At 39.8% G+C, this 26,362-nt stretch overlaps 1 long non-coding RNA gene across 1 annotated transcript in view; it reads right to left on the bottom strand.

Annotated features, from left to right (window-relative positions):
• Positions 1-10,159: 10,159 nt before the first annotated feature.
• LOC139358188 (uncharacterized) overlaps positions 10,160-26,362 on the bottom strand; it is a 30,415-nt gene continuing 14,212 nt past the window's right edge. Inside the window, exons 2-4 of the long non-coding RNA XR_011612770.1 lie at positions 19,775-19,996; positions 19,094-19,224; positions 10,160-11,350 (exon numbers count right to left, since the gene is read on the bottom strand). This is a non-coding gene — a long non-coding RNA (uncharacterized lncRNA). The remainder of the gene's footprint in view (positions 11,351-19,093; positions 19,225-19,774; positions 19,997-26,362) is intronic.

The following is a 26,362-nucleotide window of genomic DNA, read 5'->3' as shown; positions in this document are numbered from 1 at the left end:
GAGGCTGAGGCAGGAGAATTGCTTGAGCCCGGGAGGCGGAGGTTGCAGCGAGCTGAGATTGTGCCACTGCACTCCAGCCTGGCAACAGAGCGAGACTCTGTTTCAAGGGGAAAAAAAAAAAAAAAGAAGAGCTTATGTGTACCAAGAAGCATGGGCATGGCCACAAGGCATTCTGGGACCTCAGGAGCAAATGCTGATGGGAGAGGACCACTGTGGAGTTTCTAAGGGGACCAATAAAGAGCACTCCTTTTCTTCATTCAATTTTTGAGCCAATTGAGAAATAAAGTAGTCAGCAGATGGAGTCCAACATACCTACTACCCACGGGTAGCTCCTTATTGATCAATGCTACTTAGGAAAGCATAACTTCTATCTTCAAGCAAGTGCAGTTCTTATCAACTAAACTTTGGGATTTGACCGACTTGCCCATCAGCCTCAGGCAACACCAGAACAGCGCGGGCTTTGCCTCTGGAGAAAGATGCCCCTACTGCGGGTAGCTTCTAAGAAAAGGAAAAGAGCTAAGCTACATACAACACAGTTTTTCTTCCAAATTCACCAACCGGGTAAGTCAGTTTGCCTAGAGGAGTCTGGTGGGGCGCTGAAGCCAGGTGTGTTATGCTAATTGATGTCCCGCCACATGGATGAGATAAAACAAGAGTGGGTTGGGTATGAGCCTCCTGCTCTCCAACAGTCTCAAAGTCAATGTGGGAGGTGAGTAGAACCAAAGGAGTGGATGAGACAATAGAACTGGGCTCACAGTCTGGTAGATGGTATACAGTGGGGTTCTGGGAAATGCTTAACAATGGGTTCTCTGGAAAAAAAATACATCAACTTATAAATTTTATTGATACAAAAAAGGAGGAGTAGCATGCCATTTATAAATAATAATAAAATATGCAGTACCCTTTAAGTCCCATATGGCCAATTGACTCTCACAGAATGCTGTCATTGATTTTTACTGAACTCTTGTCTCCATAGCCAACCGATGGTTGCAATTCAACCATGATTTGACAAGTGGAGTAATTTCCACTGTACAAATAACACTACAGTCAATGTAAATAACCCAGAGCATAGACAGTAGTAAAATGTAGGAAGAAGTGATGAGTTTTGATTATGACCTTTATTTTTAGTATAGATTAATTAAAAGTTTATATGACTCAAAGTTTTAATACTTGGGGTGTTTAACAGTCCAACTTGCAAAAATCCTGAACATTTATCAGTCGGCTCCTGCCGACTGATATTACCACTGAGGCATACCCTACGGTCCTAATTATGTTTTACAAGTATAGCAAATTAGAGTTCAATCCCATCCCAAGAAAAATTTTGGGTGTCTCATGTGGAGAGGGGTGGCCAGTTGCTTGCATGGATGTCATAGCAAGAGGAATGGCAACCAGGAGGGGGCAGTGTGGTTTCAGGTGGTCCCTTACAAAGGGAGCCAGACCTCAGCCTGTGATTACTACAGGAAGAAAAGGGGCCACTTCTAGGGGGCTGAGACTCTGGGCTTCTCCCTGGGTATGGGCCAGGGGAACATTCAGAAAACCAAAACAGAAGTCCCAAGGTGCTATTGTGAATGACAAGGCATCAGGGGAGAAGCCTCCAGACCTACTACCCATCTGGCTACAGGGCAGGGTAGCAAGGCCCACTCCACCCCACTCTGGTGTGGCAAAGACTCACTTTGGACAGATGATGAACTTGGATTCAGAAGTTGAGTGGGGCAGAACTTAGTTACCTGAGATAGGGCTCGAGGCCTGCAGTTGAGAGACCTAGCAAGGGGAGACGAACACCAGAAGCAAAGCAGAATTTTCTAGTTAAACAGTTTGGAGCCTTGGAGGGCACGAGCAGAATCACAGTCCTCCAATTTCCAAACTGCCGTCTCTCCTGTGCACAGGCCGTGTGGTTGAGTCTTTAAGCAAGAGTAAGTACATAGTACAGCCCACCCATCCACAGAGGCTGATGTGAGAAGTTCATTACATTTAATTTATTCCAGTTCCACTGTATACGCACACAGTCACTTTCACTTTCAGGAAGGCCCACTTAAATCTTGGCCGAGTGTGGTGACTCATGCCTGTAATCCAGCACTTTGGGAGGCTGAGGCAGGAGGGTCACTTGCATCTAGGAGTTTGAGACCAACCTGGGCAACACAGTGGGACCCCATCTCTACAAAAAATAAAAAAAATTTAGGTATGGTGTTGCGTGCCTGTAGTCCTACCTAGTCGGGAGGCTGAGTTGGGAGGATCCCTTGAGCCCAGGAGTTAGAGGCTGCAGTGAGCCATGGTCATGCCACTACACTCAATTTGAGTGAAAGAGAGAGACCTTGTCTCAAAAATAAACAAATAGATAAAATTTAAAGCTTCTTTTAGGAGTGTGAAAATGTTATGGTGTGGTGATTTGGTTTTTTTTCTGAGAGCTGAGGTAAATCCAGCCATCTTGAAAGAACAAAATTGGTACCTGGGGCAATCACATTTTCTGATTGATTTAGGCAAAATGGCCCTTAAATGTTTCTAAATTATTCAAATCATTTATTTAAAAAAGTTTTTTTGTTTGTTAGTTTGTTTTTTCCCCTAGATTCACCTGTTAAGATGCTCAGTTTCCTTCCTTGTTTTGTTTATGAAGGTCCAGCTTTGTATGAAAACTGGAAAGTCCAGGGTTTCACGTGAGTTGTCCTGATCTGCTTGCTTGCCCCAGGCATGAATTATCAGGCTCCCTGGCCACAGGATAAAAGTCACCTCATAACTGATGGATGGGCTTTATGATAATAGAAGATCTTAATTTGAGACCACATGTGAGTCCATCTCACGCTGTCATTTTTAATAGTTTACGAACTGTAAACTCAATAGTATATTAGATATAATGGGAAAACAGCAAATTTTGAGAGATTAATATCTAGTGTAAATCAGTTCAAGTTGTCAAATTACTTATTTATTATAAAAAGTATGTTTGGGCCAGACGCGGTGGCTCACGTCTGTAATCCCAGCACTTTGGGAGGCCCTAGGCGAGCGGATCACTTGAGGTCAGGAGTTCAAGACCAGCCTGGGCAACATGGTGAAGCCTTGTCTCTACTAAAAATACAAAAATTAGCCAGGCATGGTGGCTCACACCTGTAATCTCAGTTACTCAGGGACTGAGGCAGAAGAATCGCTTGAACCTGGGAGGCAGAGGCTGCAGTGAGCCAAGATCATGCCACTGTGTTCAGGCCTGGGTGACAGAGTGAGACCCTATCTCAAAAAATAAATACATGAATAAGTAAAAAGTAGGTTTACATCAAAATATTGTCATGTTTTATATAGAAGAAGAAGAAGAAAGATATAAAAATAAATTAACAAATAGGGTCACAGTATACATACTGTTTTATAGCTTAAAAGCTTTTTAACAAATGGATCATTTTCAACATGAATATAAGTAGACAGAAGTGTATAATAAACTTTCAAACTTCATCAATCTTGTTTCATCTATATCCTTACATTCTCCAATCAGCATGGCATTTTTTTCTTTAAATATAGAACTCAAAAAAATACCATTATCACATTTAAAAATAATTATAAAAATTCCATAGTATAATTCAGTAACTGGTCAGTGTTTACATTTCCTCAATATTCTGTATGAGTGCATGCTTAGACTTATGAGGGCAATGCAGCACATTGCACCTGGTTAATATGTTCCCTGGTTGGACACGGTGGTGGGCACCTATAGTCCCAGCTGCTTGGGAGGCTGAGGCAGGAGGATCACTTGAGATCAGGAGGTTGAGGCTGCAGTAAGCCATGATCACACTAATCACACTATGCACTCCAGTCTGGGCAACAGAATGAGAACCTGTCTCCCCCATCAAAAAAAAAAAAAAAAAAAAAAAAGTGTTATAAGTTTCTTTTAATCTGCAGGTTTTTCTGATATCTCCTTCTTTTCAGTATTTATTGAAGATACAACTTTTAAAACAATATATCACATTTTCCTATCATTCTTCAAGACTTCATAGTATTTCATTGTATGAATATTTCATAATTTAGTTTCACAGTCTTAAATTTTTGGATAATTGTTTTCAATATTTTCCTAATATTCAATCTACTGCAATAAATACCCAATACATACATCTTTCAAGACTTGCTTATTTCTTCAAGAAAAACTAATAGACACAGAATTGCTGATTGAAAGATAATCTCTCTTTCTATATCTCAGTCTGTCTCCCCCAGTGCTTTTCCCAATGATTTGCTTTACTTTTAAAGTAAGATATGAATTTGCCTCTGAATTTGATTTAAATTTAAATTCTCCAAATAGAGGATTTCTGCAATAAACACTGAAATCATTTCTTACTATACAGGTAGGATTCAGGATTTGGTAAGCAGTTTCTCTGGTCACAGAAAGGTCAGGGAGAGATTTATGGTAAGATGACTATTACAGGTGTTCACAGTCGCACAGCAGGTTAAACTGGAAAGCGTCATGTGTCTTCCATGACTCACCCCTGTAGCTTGATGAGTCACTTTGGTATGACCTGAAAATGTAACCCTCTTTTACATGATTGATGAAAAACCCTGAGTATGTAAATAGAGTGCCCCGGGGAACGTGTTCATTGCTCCTTTGATGGCTGTGATCAAACTGTAAGGCCACAAGAAAGTCTACATCTCCAGGAGTAAATGTGAATGGTGGTTATTGCCACAGAAGATTCCATGACTTCCTTTGAAAGCCTCTCTGGAATCTATAACGTGACTGAGTGAATGGAAAGGGGGTGAGATCATGAAAAGTTATGAATTGATAATTATCAAAGCTAAGTGTTGGGTACATGGTGGTTCACTCACTGTTCTCTTTAATTTGGGGTATGTTTGAAAATTCATGTCCATAATAAAAATTTAGAAAGTCTCTTGGAGCAATATGGCCAACCTATGGCCATGTGCTCCTGGATGGCTCTCCAGGTTCTAATTACAGCTCTTGAAGCAAGCACGAGTGAATAAGATATAACAGTAAATTACTGTAATGGGGTGTAAGTAATAAGAAGCCCTTGGAGAGATTTCAAATGATATTCCATGTGAGCATGTGCCACCATTCACTTTTATTTAGTGCAATAAACGAATCATATAGGAATATTTCAGAAGAGAAATTATTGTGGCCCATTGTCAACGACGCTGGGAGATTCTGCCTAATACCCTTTGTCAGAGGGACCAATCTTGCATTGCAGTCTTAAAAACAAAACAAAACAAAACTTTGTAACTGAGAAATTCTACTTTCTGTATAACTTGAAGCATAAAAGCTTAGAAACAGCTATGGTATACCAAACTGGGATTCGTGAGATAGCATCAGCCCTGATTATTATTATTATTTTTCTTTTAAACTTCTTTAGAAAGCCAGGGATGCCTGAGGACCTCAGACAATTGCATACAGTAAGCCAGTACCTAGAGTGGCTCTAGAAAATCAGGTACCTAAAATTTTAATGGTAGAATTAATCTTAGGTCCTAGAGGAAAAAACTTGGAATATAAAAAATGCTTACGGTAGTTATACAGATATTTGACTTATTAGATGACTCCTCACAGTAGGCTCAGGACTAAGTGTTAAAAAGACAAAGTCAAATCACTTAACCAGTATCAGTGATGATTATGTAAAAAGAGGGAAAATGCCATTTTACGAGTCAGCAATCACTAGCAAGCAGATGGCAGATGTTTTGTGTCCCCATACCCTGACAATGAAACTAGAAAGCTATAACTGTTAATGAGCACAAGTTAAATCTTGATCATAAAAATACCTCATTTCATAAAATAATGATCATTTCATCCCTTCAAGGGATTCTTCATTCTATGCATAAGGAAGCAAAGGATGAATGAGATTTATAAACTTAAGGTTAGATTGAAATCATAGTTTTCTTCTGATTTAATTACATGTTTTGGAGAGCTATTTTGGAGAGCTAGTTTGCCATTGTGACACTGGTTATAGAACAGATTCTTAATACTCAAGGTTTAACATTTGTAGTTCCACTCTGTTTTCTTTCTTTCCTTCTCTTTCTCCCTTTTCTCTCTCTCTTTTTCCTTCCTTCCTTCCTTCCTTCCTTCCTTCCTTCCTTCCTTCCTCCCTCCCTCCCTCCTTCCCTTTCTCTTTCTTTTATCTTTTCTTTTCCTTCCTTCCTTCCTCCCTCCCTCCTTCCCTTTCTCTTTATCTTTTCTTTTCCTTCCTTCCTTCCCTCCCTCCCTCCTTCTCTCTTTCTCTCTCTTCCTTCCTTTCTTTCTTTTTCTTTTCTTTTCTCTTTTCTTTTCTTTTTTCTTTTATTTCTCTGACTCCTGGGTTCAAGCAATTCTCCTGCCTCAGTCTCTTAACTGGGATTACAGGTGTGCACCACCATGCCAGCTAATTTTTTTATGTTTTTAGCAGAAACGGAGTTTCACCATGTTGGCCAGGCTAGTCTTGAATTCCTGACCTCAAATGATACCCCTGCCTCAGCCCAAAGTGCTGGATTACAGGTGTCAGCCACTGCGCCTGGCCTTACCTGGCCTTTTTATAGTTCTTTTTGTGCCCTAACCCATGTGTCCTAGTTAACACCTATGTAGCCTTCAGCTCATAGCTGAATTTCCACTTCTTCAGAGAAGCATTCCTTGACTCAGAGTCCTAGTCAGGTACCAGGGTTAGAAGCTTTCATAGCACTCTAGCCCTTAGCTTTGTAAAACTGATGGCAGTTTGTAACTACATGCCTATCTATGATTATTTGATTATGGGCTACTTCCTTTAGGAGGCAGTAATTCCTGTGGGAGATGGGGCTGTATCTGTTTGTGCTCTCTGTTTTTTGTTTTGTTTTGTTTTTTTGTTTTTGTTTTTAGTAAATAGAAGGCATTGGGCCTTTGAAAAATATATAGTTAGAAAACATTTCAAAGATTTAGAAAAATATCCAGAAGAGTATAATAAATGCCTATGTACTTACCAGTCAGTTTTAACAAATCCCAACATTTTGCTAGAATTGCTTCAAAAATTTTTGCTAGAATTGCTTCAAAAATTTCTTTAAGAACACAAACATTGGTTTTTAATTAAAAGCATTGTAAATTCCTCTCAATCCCGCAGCCCTCCTTTCCTTTCTGCAGAAAACACTTCTCATGAAGGTGTTGTGTATCACTCTTCTACACAAACAAGCCATAAGTTGCGTGGCAAGGTCCATCTACATACCTATCCAGGACAGATATTACTCAGCTTTGCCAGCATACATGGGTAGCTAAAACTCATCTATGAGGTGCTAAAACAGAAAACTTTAAAAAATAGCAATGCTGGAAGTGAGCAAAAGACCCTTATTCATGAGAATCTATGAATGGTACGCTCCTTAGAAAGAGAGCTGATGCTCTGTTTGGTTCAGACTTTTCCTATCTAATGTGAGCCAGCCATTTTCTACTGTCTCTTTAAAATCTTTTATGCTTTACTTAAAGTTGTCTAAGTTCTGACATTAGCTTGAATGTTAGACATTTCAAGTTCCATTAATATAACATGACAAAGAGAGAGTGTTGAATACTGGTGCAGAGTATGAAGAGCTGGGGTGAAATCTTTTTTGTTTTGTTTTGTTTTGTTTTGAGAGGGAGTTTTGCTCTTGTTGCCCAGGCTGGATTGCAGTGGAGCAATCTTGGCTCACTGCAACCTCCGCCTCCAGGGTTCAAGCAATTCTCATGCCTCAGCCTCCCAAGTAGCTAGGATTACAGGCACCTGCCACCATGCCTGGCTAATTTTTGTATTTTTAGTAGAGATGGGGTTTCACCATGTTGACTAGGCTGGTCTCAAACTCCTGACATCAGGTGATCCATCCACGTCGCCCTCCCAAAGTGCTGGGATTACAGGCATGAGTCACCGTGCCCGGCCAGGGGTGAAATCTTTATTTACTCAATGATCCAGAGCAGTGAGATCCTCTGGGCAGCATCATGGGCATTACTGGGGAACTTGTTAGAAATGCAAATCCCCAAGGCCCGCTGGAGACCTACTGCATGAGAATCTCAGGGTGGGGCCCAGCAATCTGTGTTTTCAGAAACCCTCCAGATGATATTTGGGGCACATTAAAGAGAACAACTGATCTAGGGCAAGGACCTTAAGTTCTTTAAGCCTCAGTTTACTTATCTGTAAAATAGGAATAATAGCAATATTTTTTATGACACAGGGTCTTTGTGAGGATTAAATATTAACATTTATTGAATACTTAGTGCTAGACACTATTCTTACTACTTCCCATCTCTTGACTCACTTGAGCCTTAACTCCTTAAATTAACTTCATCACAAATAAAAGATTAGAAAAGTACCTGGCATATAGCAAGCACTCTAACTTTTAGTATTATATTATTATTGTCACTTTTTTGAGCTGAAAAATTAAATGTACTTAGCAAGGCATCTAATACATAGCATGTACTTAACAAGTATTAACCATTTGCATGTAAAAGTATTTGTCTAATGAGTACAAAATATTCACATGGATCCTTCTGGGAAGCATGGCCAAGTCCAAAACAACAACAACAAAAACTGATAGAGAAACTCCCAATGGGACAAAAAGCCACTAGAAAAAAGTTTTATAGATCACATTTCAATATTTCTTTCTTTTTCTGATTTGTCGTAAGCTAGGAAGCCAAAGAGAGCTGTTTGAACTAAGTGGGAGGGCCAAGAAGGTAATTACTCTCCAATTAAACTGGTAATAGCTGCCCTCTGTTGGAGAGATCAAAAGCCAGAGAATCACTGCTTATGAGGAATTTTGAAGATAGGCTGCTTTTGGTGATGAGCAACTGGAAACTTTTGACCCTACAAAGTAGCTCAGAGAGAGGGAATTAGCTGTGTGTGCTGGTGTTCAAGAGAAAGACAAGAAAGGTGCAGGCGGAGGCAGAACAGTTAAAGGTTTGTCAGAAAAGTGCTAATGTGCATTTGGGCATTTGTATTTGTTTTAAAATTTTGCTCTGAATTGTGCCTTCTAAAATAAAAAGTCTCTAGTAATTATTCTGCAGTTTTATATAAAGGATTTCTATCTCTTGGGAAAGGATTTTTTGCATAGAAAATCATACTCTACTTTATCTGCTGAATAGGAAACCAAACAGTTGAAGTCTTTCCTATTTTCACTCTCTTCCCCAGCTAAACTGACCACTCCCTCTCATGACCCCAAAACACTGCTGGCTTCTCCTGTCATGGCACATAGTACACTCTGAAGTGATTATTGTTTTTCTTGATCTAGACCAGCACTGTCCAACAGAAACATAATGAAAGCCACTTATGTGATTGGAAGTTCCCTGGTAGACACTTTACAAAAGTAAACAGAACAGATGAAATTAATTTTAATAATATATTTTTTTTAGATCAACATATCCTAAATGTTATCACTTTAATATGTAGTCATTACACAAATATTAATGAGATATTTTACAGTCTGTTTGGGTACTAATTCTTTGAAATCCTCTGTGCATTTGACACTTACAGCACAGCACAATTCAGATCAATCACATTTCAAATGCTCATTAGCCACATGTGGTTAAAGGACTACAGCGTGAACATCTCAAAGTCAACTGTAATGTATCTTTGCCCCTACAGTGCTTTGTGCAATGCCTAGGACATAAACACTGTTCCATAAGTAAATGTGGTAGAATTCTAAGACAGCCTCCAACGACCCTTGCCTTTATGTAATCCCCTCCTCTTTGAGTGTGGGTGGAAGATAGGAATCTGATGAGGTATCAGTCTCTTAATTATGATGCTATATGGCAATTGGGAGGTTGTCTTGGGTGGGCTGCCCCAATCAGGTGAGTCCTTTAAGAGCAGAGCCTTTTCTCTGACTGGTAGTAGAGGAAGAAATCAGAGAGAAACGTAACTGCTGGCCTGGAAGAAAGCATACAGCTATGTAGTGACCTGCTGATGGAGAGGAGTAGCCTCTAGGAATTGAGACAGGTCCCCAGTCAACAGCTACTAAGAAAGCAGAACCTTAGTCCTACAACCACAAAGAACTGCATTCTAGCAACTATGAGCTTATAGGAGGGCCTTGCATCTCAGGGAACCACAGCACAACTTACACTTTGATTTTTACCATGTGGTGCCCAGATTTCAGACCTACAGAACTGTGAGCTAATACATGGGGTGTTGTTTAGAGCCATTAAGTTTGTTACACAGCAATAGAAAACCAATACAGCAAATAAATGTTTCAATTGAGCAACCATCATCTAGATGATGGCGATGTCTCTAAACCTTAAGCACAGTCCCTAAGAGGAAAGAGTAACCACTGAACATCAGACTTGAGAGTCAAACCAGTATCCTGACGGCAACATACTTATCTTAACCATGCCAGGGTAACAGCAATCTGTGATGATTGAATGTTTGTGTCATTCCCGCTTTCTCCATGCCATTTGCATCAGACAGAAAGGCTAAGTGATGAGTGAAAAAAATGACAAAGTATTTGGAAGTTTGGGATTCTTATCTTGTAAAGGAATGATTATTGATTAAACAGAGGCAAATTGATGAATAATAATAACGACAATGATAAGGGTAGCTCACATTGGTTGGGTTTGTACTCTGTGCCAGGCATATCACTTCTTGCCTCACTATATCCTCGTCACAGCCATGGAAGGTAGATACTAATATTGTATTCATTTTATGGGTGTGGAACCTGAGGCTTAAGAGGTAGAAGGTTTATTTGCATAACCAGACAATAAAGATGATTGGGGAAAAAAAGGGGAGATATTTTTGGATGAAGCACTATTGAGAGCAGATTACCTTGACTCAGATGCAGCTCTTTGTCTTGGATGACAGAGAACTCCATTTCTTCTGTGTTAACAGGTTCTTTGTTATACCCTTTCCTTTAATAAAATGGTCCTCAAAGACTGCATTTCAGTCTTGTCACTTTCTTCTTTGGAGGTGTCACTGAATCCTGACCCCCGGTAATGTTTCTGGTCTTCACTCTGAAAGGTCTATCTTGAATCCTGTGGTTCTTCTGAACTCCAGCCCTCCATGCCACTTAGATGTCTCATTATCCTCTCCTGTTCAGTTTGTTCAAAATGAAGTTCATCATTATGCCCTGAAAACCAGTTCTCCTCCCCAGTACTCTAATCCTGTGAATGATTCCATAATCTGTCTCATCCATAAGGCTCTGAACCCCAAAGACCGTTCCACTTTATCTTGTCTCCCTTTCCTTTAGCCAATCAGCTGTTAAGGTATCTTTCCAGAATGTTTACTCAACTATTTCTTCTACATTCTCCAACCTTCTGAGCCCTTTAGGCCACTGATCTTCTTCCTTTCTTCCTTCTCCAGTTTGATTCTATGATGCATCAATTCAATCACTCTTGCCAGAGCCCAAAGCCCCTTGTTGCTCTATTTTTTATCATTTCTATTTGACACAACTTGAACCCAACCATCTTTCTCTTCTACTAGGAGGCTGAGCAGCACTGGAGAAACTGCATAGAAGGAAGATAGAGTTAAAATAGAACTCTTTGTTCTAGTTTTCACTGAGGCCCAAAACCAAAGATGCCAAATACTGTCAAATTCCAAGGCAAAGTATTAGCCCACCTATCAATGACTTCTAAAGAACGTGCTTGAAAACAGGTTTTGTGATCTGTACTTTACCTTTAGCTGTGAATTCTCCCTATAAGACACTCCTTACCACCCCGCCCCCAGACCCTCCACCATGTGAGAACTTCAAAGAGATCTTGATAGATATCTTTTGAAACCTGGAGACACAGGCAGGCATTGACTCATGCCAAAAGAGAAAGTCTTTGAGTGAGAGGCTGGCTGAAGTGAACTGTGTCAGCACAGCAGAGCACTGCATTTAGGATGTAAGCACTTTTTGGCTTATGCCAGGCCAAAATTGTATTTTTCTGGGGATCAAATAAAATCCACAGTACGAATGTGAGTCTGAGTTGTTTTAAAAGGAATTCTATCCCAGAGGGCTTCCTGGAAAGGAGGAGGTGTCCTTGACAAAAAGAGGATGAAGGTCTCACTGGACAGAGAAGTAGAGGGAGATTGTAAACAGATGCTTAAAGGAGAGGTACTACTTGAGTGAAGTAATTCCAGTCGGACAGGTCCAGAAGGTAAGTGTCTGAGGAGGCCACAGATACTGAAATAAGAGCATAAAAGTCAGCTTGAAACATCAGCCAGAGCCAGAGGGCAGCTACACCAGCTTATATCTTATAAGAAAGGTCAAATAAGACCTTTCTTCCTCTTCCCTTCCTGCTGTCTCTGCTTCCCATCCTGGAAGACCCATTGGTAGCTAAGTGTTGGGGAAACAAAGTCAGGGTCAGGGAGAAGTAGCATTAAAGGCAACACAGAGATGGCTATCTCATTCCCCACTATAGGCCCCTTAGTCTAAAGCATTTCCAAGCCTGCAATGAAGTTGGGAGTTTCTGGGCAGATTAACTTATAAACCGAGGTTGTGGTTTGGAGCTGAAGTGACCAGAGGGCATTTTATAATCTGAGATGATCAGAGAGTCCAAAGACCTTTCTATTATTTCATTTGAAGTCGGGGAGGGGAAAAGAACTGGCCCAAAAGAAGATTCTAATGGGCAGTTGGAGGTGAAGAATAAATGTATTTTCTTTTTGCATCCTAGGAGACCAGTTTGCTCACGGGGATCATTCTATTAGTATCATTAAATACATGAATCGTCTCAATCATCCACAGCTAGGTCTCAACCTTTAAGCCTTGGCAATACTATAACATTTGTCTGGTGGACACGCTCTCCTATTCTCTGCAAAGCTACCTTAAGCATCTCTAGCTTCCTTAATTTCCGAGCTTCACACTGCTTCCTTACACTCGGATGATCTTGCTTCAGTCTTCACAGAGAAAGTCATATCATCAGATGTGAGCAAACCCTCCATTTATTCTATATTGCCAAATGGAGCTTGGAACTATACTTAAGAGTATTGTTAGTTAACACATATGTTAAAATAGTATAGGCCCAGTGTGGTGGCTCACGCCTGTAATCCCAGCACTTCAGGAGGCCAGTGTGGGAGGATCATATGAGTCCAGCAGTTTGAGACCAGTCTGGACAACATAGTAAAATACTGTACCTAAAATAAACAAACAAACAAATAAGAAGTTAGCCAGGTGTGGCGGCACGTGCCTACAGTCCCAGATACTTGGGAGGCTGGGGTAGGAGGATCACTTGAGCTCTGGAGGTCGAGGCTGCAGTGAGCTGTGATTGTGTCCCTGCACTCCAGCCTGAGTGACAAAGCAAGATCCTGTCTTGAAAAAAGAAAAGAAAATAGTATATTCTCCTTGGCAGGTGCACTGTTGCCTCTATAATCTTATTTTCATTATTAGTTTGCTTATTTGTATTAAAATCTATGAGTGGATCTAAAGTCAAGTTTTAATTTATATGTGTGGTATTTTGTAAAATACATCCCAAAGATTGTCATTCATATAGTATTTCACAATATTTGAAATAGGGTATTTTATGCCTTTGCTATTACCTTCAGAGAGCTTTTCTAGTCTCAATTCTCTTATTATATCTAATTACAACTTCATTTTAAAAGCAGTTGGGAGTATATATACCCTCAGCATTTAAGAATGTTACATTTAATGTATCGAATGAGTTTTTAATTCCAGTATAACTAACAAAAATAATTGAAAAACAGAATTGCTAATGGAAGCATGCTTCTCTATATAATCTACATTATCATAAAAGAACTCTAAGTTCATTATAGAAAATTTGAATATCACAGGAAAGTATAAAGAATAAAATAAAAGTCAGTCATAATCACACTATCACTTCCATGCTCATTCTTGAGATCTTCCAGTCTTTTCTACTTTTCAAAGCTGATAAAATAGTGGACATACTTTGAAAAAATCCTGCTGTTTTACTCCCTGAACATTATATAGCCGCCATCTTTTTTTCTTGTGTCATGTAATAATCACTAACAATCTAGTTTTGATGACTGAAGTGTACTGTATCATTTTATAACATCTTATAATTTATTATAACGCATATTGTATACAGTATTGTAGTATATAATCTTGACCTAATATAATTTATGTAGCAATTCCCAGCATGCTTATTTTTAGAAATAGGTATTTGCCAGAAGCCAAATATGTATCAGATTTTTCTATTTCTATTGGTATTTGCATGCCACCATCAATAACCTTAATTTTTTTGCCAAATTATATTCACTTCGTAGTCTGTAAACAATTGCAGTCCCAGTTTATTTTATTTAATTAATTATTTTTTGAGATGGAGTCTCGCTCTGTTGCCCAGGCTGCAGTGCAGTGGTGCAATCTTGGCTCACTGCAACCTCTGCCTCCCAGGTTCAAGTGATTCTCCTGCCTCAGCCTCCCAAGTAACTGGGATTACAGGAGTCCACCACCATGCCCAGCTACTTTTTGTATTTTTAGTAGAGATGGGGTTTCACCATTCACCATGTTGGCCAGGCTGGTTTCGAACCCGTGACCACAAGTGATCTGCCTGCCTTGGCCTCCCAAAGTGCTGGGATTACAGGCATGAGAAACCACGCTGGGCCTGCAGTCCCATTTTAAATTCAGCAAAAACAAAAACCCACCAAACTCTTTAAAAAATGTCTGAAATTGCCGTCTCCACTCACGGTCTCTATTTTCCCTATTTCATTTACTGCCTAATTCCTTGTTATCCAGCTCTCCCCTTTCTTGAATTCTTTTTATTCCCCCCTCTGTCTCTCTTCAGTAGGAAATTTGCCTTTGCTGGCTTTTTCTTTACTGCTAAATGCTCACAGAAAAATCAGATATTACACATAAGGCTCATGGGCCTTACAATTGCCTATATATAAGGGGTGGAACCATTTGGCCAGAGACTCATATATACCAAGTTCATCACACTGAAGTATCAGAATACTGGGTTTTAAACTTACTCAATTAAAGGTGGAGTTGTCATGTGGTCTGAAATGCTCTAAGTCTGTATGACTAACATTTTGTCTTACAGAAGATAGATACTCAAGGGAAGCCAAACCATAAGCAGTAGTCTGCTTAGTAAGAATGACACCAGAGCAAGATGGTTTGGATTAGACATTTAGAATGCTCAGTGGCAACAGGCAACCCCATGTGTGCATCATAATAACTAAGGTTAGATGTGGTGTTAGGGTTGGGCAGAGGCAAAGAAATTGTGATCCTGAGAAATCCATCAAGGAGATGAGTGCCATCTGAAGCTCTCCTTATGAGATAACTGGTTGGCCTTCTTACATCTGTCTGTCTTACTGGGCCGGGTACACCTTCCTATCAGAAACTACTGCGTTGATCACTTGCCTCTTTCTTTACTGCCTCTTCTTCCTCCTGCTCATCCATGACTCTCGCTCTCTTGGTCCTCCTCCTATGTCTGATGGTTCTTTCATTAACTTCTTTCTATGCTAACTCTTAGTTCTTACATCTCTGAAGCAGCATGTTTATATGAATTCTGCCCTGGGCCTTAAGGTAGTTATTAACGTGGCTCACTGATGGCAGCACGCCTCTTTCCAGACTCGTGGTTGGATGACAATTCCTGCCTCCTTGGTGGTTGAGTGGGGCTATGTGATGACTCCTGGTCTGTGATATATGAGCAAGATAATGTCTGTCACATCTGGGCTAGAACATTTAATTGCCAGCATGAGATCCCCCTTTTTTTCTGCTGTAGAAACTAGCAATGTTCCAGGTGGGTGGTTTGCTTATCAGCTCAAATCCCAGGGTGAGATGAGGCTGAGCAGAACTCATAGTCAGCTCTTGACATAAAGAATGGATAAGAAATTAACCTGTCATGTATTAAGTCACTGAGATTTTGGGGTTGTTAATGTAGCATAATCTAGCTGTGCCCTGAAACAGCCTTTCTTTTTTTTAAAACTCTTCACCTTATCCAACGATGGTTTTACCAAAGATTATGGCTTTAATTTTATCCTTAATCAAATCTACCAGACTAAACTTGATTGATGCCCTGAGCTTAGATCCCAGTTTTTTTTTCCTTTTATTTATTTATTTATTTATTTTTTTGAGGCAGAGTCTTACTCTGTTGCCCAGGCTGGAGTGCAGTGGTGTGATCTTGGCTCACTGCAACCTCTGCCTCCCAGGTTCAAATGATTGTTGTGCCTCAGCCTCCCAGGTAGCTGGGATTACAGGCACCTGCCACCACACCAGGCTAATTTTTTGCATTTTTAGTAGAGACAAGGTTTTGCCATGTTGGCCAGGTTGGTCTTGAACTTCTGGCCTCAAGTGATCTGCCCGCCTCGACCTCCCAATGTGCTGGGATTACAGGTGTGAGCCACCACACCTGGGAGATCTGTTTTCTAGTTAACATGTGACAACTTCAGAGCTCATCAGAACCTCAGTGTGAATGTTGTGCAAGAAATCTCAAATTCACCATGCCCCAAAACAAACTTATCGTCTCCTTTCCCTCAATTCTGCTGCTTCTTTATTGCCATTCAGTTAATAACACCACTTTCTCTAATTAACTCAGCATTTTAACCTTGGAAATGTGTAAATTTCCTCCTCATGGATGAAGTGGGACCAGTCCTACCAGTGACAAAATTGAAAAAGCAGAAAGACCAAGCCAAAACATGAAGTCCAGGAACCAGAGCTGTATCCACTGGAGTCCTTAGGAATTGTATTTCTTAAATTCTGCCTGGTATAGAACAATTAGCTTCCCGTTTTCCTTTTCAGATCATGCGAATTGACTTTTCCATTGGTTTGCTGAAAGCAAATGTAATCATCTTCTCCATCTTCTCACCTAAAAAGATGAGATCTTTTTTTAAAAAATTTGATCTCCTCCTCTTCTTCCTCCTCCTCCACTATAAAAATAATACTTGTAACGACAGGATGACAGTATGTGTCAAGAACACTGGCTTCTGCAGGCTCCATAAACTGTGGTGGACTTTCTTTCTATCACCTTCTTGTCTTCATTACATAGTTGTGGAGGAGCTGGCATCTAGCCCCTAAATGCAGCCAAGAAAGGGAAATCAAGACTGATGTTCTAATGGTGAGGTAATATCCAATCTATGGTTTCTGAACCCAGCAACTCCACCCTAGGTTCGTTTTCTGTGTCTGCAGTTTTGTGGTGATTGCAGATCTGGAAAGCTGCCACTCCAAATGTCACCAAGCCATTTATTTAATCATCAAACCAAGCTCATGATCCAATTGCTCCTTCCATCACCAGCAAAAGAAAAAAAAAAAAAGGAGAATGTGATGAAGTCAGCCTTTGGCTACATTGCAGGAATCAAGAACATATCTGGGATTGGCTGCTACAGTTGCCAATTAGGTTATAATCAAAAGAGGAGAACAGGGAATTAAGAGTAAAGTACTATCCAGATAGAAAGTCTAGGGGTACAATCACGCTGGTCTTTTCCTTTGTTAAGGCTGCTTCTTAATATCTCTTTAGGATGAGAGCCAAGGCCATTTCAGGGGCTGGATGGATATGCTATGCTTTAAGAGGCAAACACCAGTATTTTATAGGAGTCTATGTATGAAGTCAAAGCCACAAAACCAAGTATTTGGAGGTACGTGAGGGTGGGATTGAATCAGAGTAAACTGAGATCAAGCTGCTGTTGTTGCTATTGAGAAGATGATGCTATTCTTATTTCTACTTATTTATGACTAGTTTTCTCTCTCCTGTCTATGGTTTTAAGCTTTAATGACAATGCAGTATTTCCGAGAATTGACATAAAGAAGGGGGTGAAGTTGGGTCAGACTTTTTGTTTATGATGTAATTTTTTGCTTAGTTTCTCCATTTAATTGTGGTACCTTAGCTGTGTCTGGTGTTCCCAAGTCTGGAATACCTGTTCATCCACATCTCCAGGGAGGACATCTTTTGTGTTCTGCTGGAGTAGGAAGAGTTGGCTACCTGGCCACAAAGGGTTGATGAGGAGACCTTGGAATTTGCCTACTCCTTACAAAGATTTTTAATCAACTGTCTTGTTTTCAATTTGCCTTCAGAGGCAGCTGGCATCCTCAATTCCTGGCACTTTCTGGGGATTCTGAGGTATAAATTGGTTTGCTTCTTCTGGTTGACTCCTCCTCCCATAGCCTCATCCCTCTACCCTCTTGGGTTGCCATGTCCAAAATTTTGTGGCTGTCTATCATCTGTGGTCATTTCCCTTTCTGTTTCCTTTGTTTTGGGGATCTATGTTTTATTTTTATTTTTCCTGTCATTTTAGAGGGGCTTGGAAAAAGGAAAGCAAACTTCTCTATTCCATCTTTCATATTTACTGGAAGTCTAGTCATTTTTTTCTGTCAATTTCTATTATGTTTTTCAGAACACTCCTGAATATGTCTTGAACCTAGTAGGTACACAATACAAATCAAAGCAGTTATATCATACGGTGGCTTCCCTGACCCAAGGGAAAATGGCAGACATTAAAATTACCCTGCATAAAGATTTCTGAAAACAGTAGACAATGCAGTATTTTTCCAAATTTCTCATCCTTCATTCATTCAATGTCTACTGAGCATCATGCTCAGATGTAGATGCTGGGATGTGGATAAAATGGTCAGAAATCTTAGAGCCTCTCCTGTGAATTTCTTCTGTGATTTTTCATATGATACATGGTCATTCAATCAGTAATGTAAGTAGACCTTTTGCAATAGGCTGGAGTGATAGAGAGAAGTGAGTGTCTTTTTATAGTGAGAAAACAGCTGGGCCATCTTTGCATTGCCAGGAGAGAGAGGAAAAATTGTCGGGGGTTCCTGTTTGTCATTGGCAGGAACAGTGAGATGCTGGGGAGATGCAAATTATGCCAGAGGTTCAGGGCTCTTCTGTCACTTTCCAAGAATTGGCTTAGCTTCATCCACAAAGACTCTGGTGGAGGGTCTGAAATCCCACTTTTGATCAGTCAAAGCATGGCCTTTTACACAGAACATTTCATGATGCCAACAGATAGTTTCCAGAGAGGAACTGGGAATTAAGTTGAGCTCTGGTTGCAGATGATTCTTTTTCATGCCTAGCTACCCAAACAAAGAGAGCAAGCCAGAAGCCAAATCTGCAAGTGAACATACACAATGGAATTGGTGCATGGGAATGGACAGGGCTCTGGCTGATTAAACTGCTGCCAGAGCGCCAAGGGGCAATTTCTCTAAGCCTCCCTGTCTTGTATTTTGGCAGCTCTCTCTTCCCTGCCCCCTCCACATCCCCTTCCCCACGTCCTCAAATCCATTTGCACTGTTGTTTGGAAGAAGCCCAATTCACACAGATTGGCAACGCTGTAATTGGTGTTTTACTTACCTCTGCCTCTTTTCTCTCTGTGTTTGATCATTCCGATAATGACAGCTTATTTTCTCTCCCGTTACCATTGGAAAACAAAAAGAAACTCTTGAAAGAGTTGTGGAGTTATATTTAAGTTTTCTGATATACTGCTATGGAAAACAAAATTCATATTTTAAACTGTTTTTCCACTTTTGTTTCCCTCTTCCTCCCCCGTCCCCCGAACAGTCAACACTCATGGGAAACATTAATGTTGCGAATTGATTTTTCCCTCAGTAGGTGTTGTGACTACAGTGGCAACATCCTTGGGAGCTGACATGTCAAAATGTTTATGTTCTCATTTAAGACCTTCGTCATTGTCATCATAATTGGTGCCTCCATTTGCTAGACTCTGTTTATGCATGTGCATTTTATTTCAAGTGATATTTCTCAGGATACTATTCACAAGGGCCTGGGGCTCCTGGAGTGATAAGTGTTATATAAACTGAAATGATTACCCCCCAGCAAAAGGTAATCTCCATTGCACACACCACCTGGCTTAACAGCTCACGTTTGCACAGGGCTTTGCAGTTAAGAAACAGTTTTTTGTGTATATGATTTCCTGTAATCCCCCTGATAACACTGCAAGGAACACATCAGGGATGATCTGGCTCCAGGAATCACCCCATCTTGCCCTGCCACCAGGTGTGTGTGCTTCTGTACCTGCTGTGCTGCTAACTATTCGCAGGTGTCACTGTGCAACGCTAAAGAAGCTGTGTCCCAGGTGGTTTCATCTCTGAGAAGAGTCAAATTTACAGAGGCACAAACAAGCAGAAAATAATTAGAGGAATTCTATTCTTTTCTCATGTTTCCTAAGAAGAAAAACTGGGCAGGTAATTACAGGATCTCTCTGGCAGTCTTGGGAAGAGGAGAAATCTGTGAATGCTGCAAAATTAATAAAATTGATTCCATCACAACTATGTAAACATTTCAGTTAAGGAGACATATATAATCAGGGCAATGTCTATAATATGAATTGAGTGTGTCACATGACTCATAAATTAGCATACCATGACTTGTTATGAGCAGCTATAATGCAGTGTTAAGCTAGTGGCAAGGAATAAAAAAGCCATTTGTCTCCTGGGAGATACACAACCCTTGAACTGAGATTTTATAAGTGCATTTCAAGGCAGTAAACAGTTGCTCTAGAAGAACACCCTTCTGGAAGAGAAGACCAAGAAATACTCTAGTAACTGTGGATGCAATTTGATTCCTTCAGAGGTCTTGGCTAGAAGTCTAGTTCTGGAAGGAATGCCTTAAGTCAAAACTTAATATACTTAGCTGTAAATGGCCACATAACGCTGTGAGAAAACATGGAGTTTAGGGAAGAGACCCAAGGCACAGATCCGGGACAAGCTAGAACTGGTCATGACTCCTAGATCCTGCATGTACCAGTTAGGTAACTCTGGACAAACCTTGATTTCTGTGAGCCTCAGTTTCCCCATGTGAATACTCATGGATTAAATATACCTCCTTTACCAAATATTTTTGAGGATTAAATGGGATAACACGTGCAGTGTACCTAGCCTGTAGAAGCAGCTCCACAAATGGTGGCCATTCTTATTATAGCCTGACGTTATTCTCCTCCGTAGAATCTAAACACCTTCGGGTTAGAGCTCAATTCAGCTCCTTCTGTTCCCTTCAAACCCCGAGCTACAAAGGCTCTCAGAAAGGCTTTAGCTTGGCTATGATTCCAACCATCATAGCCTGGCTTCCAACTCACATCCTGATGGATAAATTGACTCTACTAGCTGAGTTTTAGAAAGGACTGTTTAAGAAGGACTGTTTTGGCTAATCACATAGCAGTTGACACTTGGTCTAGAATCTGGTTTGTATGAATAATTGTAAATAGGAATCAACTTTTCTTTTCTTACACAGCAAAGGAAAAAAGATTATAGCTTTATTCAATATGTATTATAAGTCACTTAAATGTATCTCACCTATGAGTTCTGAAATCGTATGTAGATAATGTGGGATCAATGAATGCATTTCTGAGAATTTGAAGTGAGAATCACACCAGCCTTGCATTCTCTTTTATTTCCATTACATCCACCATCAGACAGATCCCTGATGAGATGCAACCAACCTCTAGAGGTGTCATTGACCATCCTCCTTCTGCACATAAGTTCTCTCATACTAATAGCCTCAGAAGAAGGAGCTACAACAGACTTGTGAGTCACCCACTATATTGCTTAAAAGCATTTTGTTGGAAAACAGAAAACTGAACAAAGCAGCCCAGGCAAAATAGGAAATGTATTGACCACACGAGTTGGAAATTCAGGGCTACAGCTGGCTTCATGAAGATGACAGGCTATCAACCCCAATGGGAAAGAGATATTCTCTTCTAATTACTCTGGCAGAAAAGTCCTAAGGAGGATTCTAATGGGCTCCACTTATGTCACAGGCCTGTCTTAGAACCGTTCACCATGACCAGAGGGATGGGGCATATTGATTGGTTGGCCTGGGTCACACGATGGCTCTCGAGTTGGGAGGAGGATGATGTAATATTCACAATTCCATCAGGACTGTGTGAACTGGAGGAGGGTGCAGGGCAGACAAGCAACACAGACCGACTACACCCAGCCCTGTATGGGACTTTTTCTGTTGAGAAATATAACTTTTGTGACTAAACTGATTCCTTCTGACTCTAATTTGATTCCTTTCTTCTGCCTGCTACTCAGTATCTTTCCATGATTCCTCCTCAACAAAAGGCAACAATTAAACCCTTAATTGTTCTTGAGAAGATACATTATTTTATAGGCTGTAAAAATTTAGCATATCACTAAGTTTTCCCAGGCAGAATTTCTAAATCTTTTGTTATCTTCGTAGAACTGCTAGACAGTATTTTATTTCTTTCATGGCTTTCTATAGTTCCGGATTTCAAAAGGAGTGGATATGAAGGATATAGTACAGGGTATTGGTAAAAGAATTTCTGAGTCATTTGATTTGTATTCAAATCTCACTTCGACCAACTTTGGTTAGAAAAATGCTAGTAAAATGCCGTATTTTGCATATATTGGGAAAAAATTAAAATATTGTGTCACATGCATATATATAATATATATATATTTCTTTTTTCTTGCCCTTCATTAATTCTTCTGTTCCATGGATTGATTCACATATATTGTGAACCAAGCCCTATCTGGATACACATTTACTCTTGGACTGTTCAGTTATGTGAGCCAAATAAACTCCCTTTTAAATTTAAGCCCCTTTGGGTTAGTTACCTATTACTTGAAACTGAATTACAATTGATATAGTTAATACTTTCCTTTCCTTGTGAAAGCATGGGGAAAATAAGCATTCCCATATACCATTGCTGATAGAAGTATGCATTGTTACAGTATTTTTGGATTATAATCTGTCAGACTCAAATACAATAAAAATACAGCAAACCCTCTTTTGGAATTTTTTGTCACAGAAATAAAACTCTACATGAGGCATGTCTGATAGGATGTGTTCTTTGCTATAACAAACAGAAAAACTAAATTGGCTTAAATGGTAAGAAATATATCTCTCACCTGAAGGGAAGCCCAGAAAACAGAGTAAATGCTAAAGTTGGTTAATTCAGTGTGCCAAAATGTCATTGAGTATTGGCTCTTTCTCTCTTTTCTTGATCCTCATTGTCATTTTTATATTTGAGTTGGAGCAAGGTGTTTGAAGCAGGTTTTTCTTTTTCTTTTTGAGGCAGAGTCTTGCTCTGTTGCCTAGACTGGAGTGCAGTGGTGCGATCTCAGCTCACTGCAACCTCTACCTCCCAGGTTCAAGCTGTTCTCCTGCCTCAGCCTCCCAAGTAGCTGAGATAACAGGCGTGCACCATCAAACCCCGCTAATTTTTTATATTTTTAGTAGAGACTGGGTTTCATCATGTTAGCCAAGGTGGTCTTGATCTCCTGACATCGTGATCCACCCACCTCGGCCTCCCATAGTGCTGAGATTACAGGTGTGAGCCACCGCGTCCGGCCTTGAAGCAGTTTTATGAATCACATCTCAGAGCTTCCATGATCATCTTCCCCTCATTCACTGTCCAGAACTGGGTCCATTTATCATGGACATTTGTCCATTTATTACCAATCATTAACAAAGGGATAGAATTATCCTTGGCTTTGACGATCTGGGAGTGGATGTTGAAGAGTCAGCTACAGAGCCTATCCACAAAAATATACCATGCGTGTGTGTACACATGAATGTTTATTGTAGTTTTGTTATAGGGGTTAAAAAAACCCAGACAAAATTTAAATGTGAATGTCCATCAGTAGTGAGATCATTGAATAAATTACATTCTTTCCATACTGAGAAATATTTTGCAGCTATTAAAAATAGTGACTTAGATATTCATGTATTAATTTGAAGAGATACTTGTGATGTACTCACAGGCGAATAAGCAAGTTTCAGACACCTGTCTATAGGATAGTCTCATTTTCCTTAGAAGAAAGAATATAAATTTTAACTTGTTTATGTACATGTGAGGTGTGTGTGTGTGTGTGTGTGTGTGTGAGTGTAATAGCATGGAGAAAAGTACAAATGTAAATACAACAAATTACTTACTGGCTATCTTAGTGTTTATATACCAAACTATTAACAGTGGTTACCAGGTAATTTGAGAATTAAAACAAATGTTATGACTCACATGTCATAATAATTTTGATATAAATATTGTTACTAAAAGAACTGTACTAAGGAAATGTGAAAATATCATCCCTTTAAAAGTGTATTCTGTGAATGCTTGGCTCCTAGAACACTAGGAAAATCTAATTAAGCAAAAGCATTTCCAAAATGATAAAATCTCCCAAGCATTACCAGAAGCACCACATTTTACAGGATACTAGACTGAAAATTAAGCATTTGCAACATTTCTACATTCCCCAAATCTATTACAGCTCCTCAAACATAGAAGATATTTAATACATTTATTTTTTCATGAAAGCTTTCAGGTCCTGGAAAACACTAGGATGGATATCTATTAAAAAAATAAATTGCAGGCCAGGTGTGATGGCTCACACTGGTAATTCCAGCACTTTGGGAGGCCGAGGCAGGTGGCTCATGAGGTCAGGAGATCGAGACCATCCTAGCTAACATGGTGAAATCCTGTTTCTACTAAAAATACAAAAAATTAGCTGGGCGTGATGGCACGCACCTGTAATTCCAGCTACTCGGGAGGCTGAGGCAGGAGAACCGCTTGAACCTGGGAGGTGGAGGTTGCAGTGAGCCGAGATCACGCTACTGCGCTCCAGCCTGGGTGACAGAGCGAGACTCCGTCTGTAAATAAATAAATAAATTGCAAAGTCAAAGACAGAATCCACCTACCTGAAAGTTTAGAGAACATTTTAGGGAAATGTTTTTCCATATTTTTTTGAGAACCGAAAATATTTCAGTCGAAAAAGTTTAGATGATATATTTTTTGAATGATAGATTAAATATGCTAATTCCTAAGCTATTACTTTTCCACCTCTGTTACACCAAAAATGGTAAAAATTATGCAACAGATTATTTTACCTGTACCACACATGCAGTTGGATATTTATGATTCTTGTGTATGTGGAAGTCGATCAATTCTCAAACGTTTGCTATTTAAGAATATAGTTCATCTTAGAGACACACTAGTAGTTAGCTAGCAGAAAAACATTCTTGTTCCTTGTTAGTTTTTAAAAACACATATTTTTTCTTTCTTTCTTTTTTTGAGGTGGAATCCCACTCTGTTGCCCAGGCTGGAGTGCAGTGGTGCAATCTTGGCTCACTGCAACCTCCGCCTCCTGGGTTCAAGTGATTCTCCTGCCTCAACCTCTTGAGTAGCTGGAATTACAGGCATGTGCCACCACACCCAGCTAATTTTTGTATTTTTAGTAGAGATGGGATTTAACCATGTTGGCCAGGCTAGTCTTGAACTCCTGATGTCAAGTGATCCACCCGCCTCGGCCTACCAAAGTGCTGGAATTACAGGCATGAGCTACTTTGCCCAGCAAAAACATATATTAAAAGCACCTTTTTCATCTCATGCAATCCCTTTAGCCAGTAGTATGGAACAATAAAAATGACCATGCAAGCTGAAACTGTGCAGTGATTTTCATAATCAATGGGAAAAATTATGATTGTCCTGTAGCTTTAACAAATTTTGTCATAACATTAAATATTCTCTTAGTCTTCATTCTAAATATGGAGAGTAATGAAAAAATAGTAAAGCTCACATTTATTTAGTACTCTGTAATTTAGAATGTTGGAAGTACTGAGAATTAACGTTTTTTTTTCTGTGTAAAAAACTTATCAAAAATAGTTTGAATGGTGCTTACCTTCTCATTCTGTAACTTATGATAGAACGAGCATCTCTTTCTACGCCTTGGTGAACTGTCATATCCTAAGTTTTGATTAGCTGCCAGTATTGTATCCTTGTGCCTTCCATGTCATGAAATATCTCCAAGAGTTCCTTCAATGAGAGGGTTTTTTTTTTTTTTTCTTCCTATTGCTGGTGTCACTTCCTCTAGAGCATCTTCATTGTTTCATCACGGTCACTTTCTAACTGGTGTCAGTAAGTTCACCTTCTTTAAGCTTCTCTAGCTGCAGATACAGGCGGTATCCACATTCCATAGTCAGCTACTTCTATGATCACTCCATTTACATTTGGTTCGAATTTCACTCCCAGTGTTAACACTTCTCATTCCTTTGCTGTGTTTCATCTGGGCCATTGCCTCTTATTACCTGTTTTTGTAAACTGTCATGTGGGTTTATCCCTGGGAGACAAGGAGACAGCACAACCCCTTGGTTTGCCATCTGTGAGTGAACTGAATAATAGATGTGCAGTGACTGAGCCTGGACGAACTGAAAGAAGGGACGTGGTTGGCTACTGATGATGAGGTACATCCATTATTTATGTAGTGATTTGTGTACTCAAGAGCGAGCAGGGAAGTTTCACAGTTAATATACCATGGAAACTGGAATTTGAACCGTGTTGCTGGGGGACTGGTGTTATTTAAACCATGGTAACTGAAATTTGTGCACACAGGAACTTGTGCAAAGCAAGGACTGCCTGAACATGTTCATTATAGAAAATTTAGAAAAGATAGATATGCACAAAAGGGACAACATATCAACTTTTGATCCAGGGGTTGAAAGCTTTACGCCTGAGTAGGAAGAGAATCCTTACAGGAGCAGTGACCATTTGTTCTGGACAAATTTAGAAACACGGTGTTAATTTTCTACTTCTTCAAGGGTTCAGGGCCAAAAAAGGAAAATCAAATTTAAAGGTTTAGACATCAG

This window comes from Macaca nemestrina, chromosome 14, assembly GCF_043159975.1.
Source record: "Macaca nemestrina isolate mMacNem1 chromosome 14, mMacNem.hap1, whole genome shotgun sequence".
Classification (NCBI taxonomy): Eukaryota; Metazoa; Chordata; class Mammalia; order Primates; family Cercopithecidae; genus Macaca; species Macaca nemestrina.
Note: the sequence above shows the minus strand (reverse complement) of the source record. Positions and strands in the feature narration are given on the sequence as shown.